Raw genomic sequence first — 4,303 nt, forward strand, 5'->3', positions numbered from 1 at the left:
AATTGTTACAGGGTAGCTAAGGATGAATGCCCCAGGGAGAATTGGACATGTGGAAAATGAAAGGGGGCAATCCTACAAGAGAAGGGCGGACATAAGGATAATTTACTAACCTTACCAAAGACACTGTCTAGATATGCAGCAAAATTGATACATGGCTTGAGCCATGTATAAATAGGGGGAGTATGGTAGAGCAGGCGATAGAACAGGTTAGGATAATTACTTAAACAAGAACATATTACTTAAACAAAAAAATGTTTTTTTTGTAGAATATCCATTCCAACATTTGGAAACGGACATATTGAACTATTCCGGATTGAGGGGAAGAAGTGGTGTTTAACAATAACAGATAAGTAAAATGGGTAGAGGCGTTCCCAACTTACTTGGTGGACATGATTATGGTAAAAAAAACAATGAGGTCAAGATATTATCCCTGGAGTTGGTTTACTAGGATCTATCTCTTTAAATGATGGATGACAGTTTAGCTAATCAGGTAGAGCCTATAGAATGCCAGAGTTAGAGAGACCAGAACAGGTAGACATAGAAGTTGAAGATATACTAGCAGAACACACGAGAAGACTGTTTGTTAACCAAACCCGTATGTCCAAGATTTTGTGTCCAACAGGTGAATTACAGGAGAAGGTGATTCACTCAGTACAACCAGGAGACTGGGTGTGGATCCAGTCCCTGAGGAGAAAAAACTGGAAGCAGCCCCGTTGGGAAGGCCCATACCAGGTTCTGTTAAACCACTGCCTTTGCCATTAGAAAAGCTGAGAGAGTCACTTGGGTCCACGTTACCCACTGCAAGAAGGTATGTACACATATGAGCACTGCTGATCACACACAGAGTTAGGAGAAGAACCGAGTACCAATAGGGTCCGGGGGTTACCTCCTTAACGAAGATGTCCTATCCCGACCGTTCATCACTATGTGTGCTCCTAGAGGTGTGAGTATGGGGTGGTACCTAGCAGAGAGACTAAGGGCAGGAGAGGGTTGGCGGTTTTTGGGAAGAGTAGAGGCTCTGAGCTGCATCATAGTCTAATCTTTCTGATACATTCAGATCCACCACCTTCCGGTACTAATCAAACGATACCGTTGTCATTGAGAAGAAGTAAAAGATAAACTATATAATACACTGATGAGTAACTTACAGAATAAGGAGTCAAAGAAGATCAGAAGATGTAGGATTTAAGGTAAACATTAAACAACTTCCTGGGAAAGCAGACAACTGTACAGGAATTGGGGTGGGTCAGATTGAAGTACTCGGCCAACCCACCTCAGTTCACCTTAACTCCTGATGAGTACCAGTGTTATAGATACAAGAATGGCACCGAGAACTTAGATGATTTTAATGGCTGAAAGGTAATAGTTAATGTGACTGACTTAGGTTTGAAAGATGAATAGAACATGTTTAACCTCACAGCACCTATAACTGATGTAGGGTGGGCTAGTACCAGCAAAGGACGCATACGACAGAAATTACCACAAAGGGTGGTTAGGAGCTTGCGCCCTGTGGTTATTGGTCCAACCAGTTCGAGTTAGTCATCAGAGGCCAGTTATAGGAGGCTAAAGGAGGCACAGGAGGAGTTTTGACCAGGATGGGAGTAGCTTTGTCTAGATGGATGCTATTGGCATCCACAGGGAAGTTCCAGATGAATACAAAGCTATGAATCAAATATGTGAAGGCTTTACCACTAGATTATTTTGGTGGTTGACAATAAATAAACATGTGGATTGGATTAATGACATCATTGGATTAATGACATCATTGGATTAATGACATCATTGGATTAATGACATCATTGGATTAATGACATCTTTTATAATCAACAGAGATTCATGAATGAAACCGGGGATGCAGTAAAGAGGTTCTCTGACCAATTATCCGCCACCTCCCTCATGACCTGGTAAAATAGACTGACTCTCGATATGTTATTGGCAGAAAAGGGTGGGGTATGTAGAAGGATTAGGTTCAGCGCTACACGTACATTCCTGATAACACAGCTCATGTTTGGGAAATGGAAAAGTGTAGTTATGGGCTGCTTTCACCTGTATGAGTGTGTTTGTGTTGTGTGGTTGTTGTTTGGTCCCGTGTGCGAGAGGTCTCATTTCCAGGGTTCTGGAGAGATTGATAACGGAGCAGATGGGCAACCGGAATGATGCCTTTGATGGAAGTGACCCCAGAGGACACTGAATCCAGCTCTGGGCAATGATCCTTGGTTTGCTGTTAAGGAAGTGATTGAATAAAGCTTATCCAAAATGTTCTCATATGTATTGAATGTAGTGGCAGGTGGATGTGAAGGGTTTTAAGTTCTGGGACAAAGTGTCTGTCCCACACATGTTAGGTGTAGCCACTGTTGCAAGAAGGTCTTCTTTTTATACGTGTTGAATAATATGTTCTGAATATATTCTGTGTACTATTTGTCTTTCCTGATGTGAGGGTTTGAAGTTCCTGGGTGGCTGGTAGTCAACCTAGTACAGGTGAGGTGTAGCCACTGGGTGGCTGGTAGTCAACCTAGTACAGGTTAGGTGTAGCCGGAAGGACTCGAGGGTTTTTTAAACTAATCATTTAATCATTAAATCGAACATTTACAATTGTGTTGAGTGACACCCTAGGGGGTGTCAAAAGGGGGAATCTCAAAATTTCCCTGAAATTTTAAGAACTTATGTATTCACACCTATCAGGTGTGAAAAGGGGGATTGTTAGGGTTTGACCAACTATTTGTTAGCATAACCTATATAAAATAACAGAGCAGCTATGCTATAATATTAAGTATATAAACTATAGATAATTGAGTACTGCTGTATGTTAAGAGGAAGTGGCTCATGTGATGGTGTGTCATGTGGACAGAATACTGATGCTTTAAAACAGGGTTTTGCAAGAGCTTTTTGCTGAACAACAGCAATAACAGGATATGGGTGAAATGTATATGCATGGGGGTGTTAAGGGTTTTAGAGAACTGTGCATTGTGCAGTCACAAGATGAGACATCCGCCAGAGACAACAGCTACACCAGGAAACAGGACTGCGTCTAGAGGTTGGGACCAACCTGCACGCCAACGATAGGCTGGAGTAAGTCTAAACCATATTCTAGCCTCTACTATGACAGGCCCTCAGGGAGAGGGAACTAAGTCTGTCCAGTATTTAAGGAAGAACTTGTAATGTCATACCAGTTCTCTGTCTGCCCTGCGTGGTGTTACAGGGAGCCCGTATATACGAGCCACATATTTACCATTCAAGTGTTTGCATTAATTAAAGTACAAAGAAATCAGAAGTTACTATGTGCTGATTATTATGTTCTGATACCAGATTCGAATTGACGCGACCTGACAGGATAAAAAAAATAAATAATAATAATCTATATATTCATAACGTAAAATAAATAAATAATGAAATACAGGCTATCGCGTCTATGGTTGTTGCAAATGCTTGTGTGTCGCCTACTGGTTAAATTCATGTCTTTTCGCACGATTTGAACCACACAAAAAATGCACAAAAACGCACGAAATCTGCTGTAATACATTTTGTACATATATGCGCGAATTGAATGTGAGGTTGGGCTGAAAGGAATCAGAGATGGGCGTTATTGAGCGTGAGGGAAGTAACTTTTACATATGGAATGTACTCCCATACTGTATGTGTATAAAAGCAGAGCCGATGCTCAGGAAAGGCAGTTGTTCCATGGACCGGCTCGGCTTTGCTACTCTGTATTAAAGTCTATATTGAATTCACAAAGTTCTTGCAAGAGTATTATATTCTTAAGACAATTTTCCACGACATCATCCCTACTGCCTTTGATCTGGAGGAGTCACTAAACAGAGAACATCCCCGGTCGTCCCTACTGCCTCTGATCTGGAGGACTCACTAAACAGAGAACATCCCCGGTCGTCCCTACTGCCTCTGATCTGGAGGACTCACTAAACAGAGAACATCTCTGTTCATCCCTACTGCCTCTGATCTGGTGGACTCACTAAACACAAATGCTTCATCTGTAAATGATGTTTGAGTGTGCCCCTGGCTAGGGTCCAAAGTATAGACTACACAGTTGTTACAGGACACATTTAATCGCCTTCGTGTTCCTGTTCACGAATGACAGCCTTCCAGATGAGCTAAATGCCTTCTATGCTCACGTTGAGGCTAGCAACACTGAACCATTTATGAGAGCACCAGCTGTTCCGGATGACTGTGTGATCACACTCTGCGTAACTGATGTACCACCTTTTTAAACAGGTTTACAACATTTACAAAGCCGCGGGGCCAGATGGATTACCAGGATGCGTACTTAGAGCATGTGCAGACCAGAGTC

At 42.1% G+C, this 4,303-nt stretch overlaps 1 long non-coding RNA gene across 1 annotated transcript; it reads left to right on the top strand.

Annotated features, from left to right (window-relative positions):
• The first annotated feature begins 2,402 nt into the window (after positions 1 to 2,402).
• On the top strand, positions 2,403 to 3,265 carry LOC115189476 (uncharacterized). Its single transcript, XR_003876922.1, has 2 exons — positions 2,403 to 2,483; positions 2,527 to 3,265. It is a non-coding gene; the product is annotated as an uncharacterized LOC115189476 (long non-coding RNA).
• Positions 3,266 to 4,303: the final 1,038 nt, after the last annotated feature.

The sequence above is a fragment of the Salmo trutta genome, unplaced genomic scaffold (genome assembly GCF_901001165.1).
Source record: "Salmo trutta unplaced genomic scaffold, fSalTru1.1, whole genome shotgun sequence".
Taxonomy (NCBI): Eukaryota; Metazoa; Chordata; class Actinopteri; order Salmoniformes; family Salmonidae; genus Salmo; species Salmo trutta.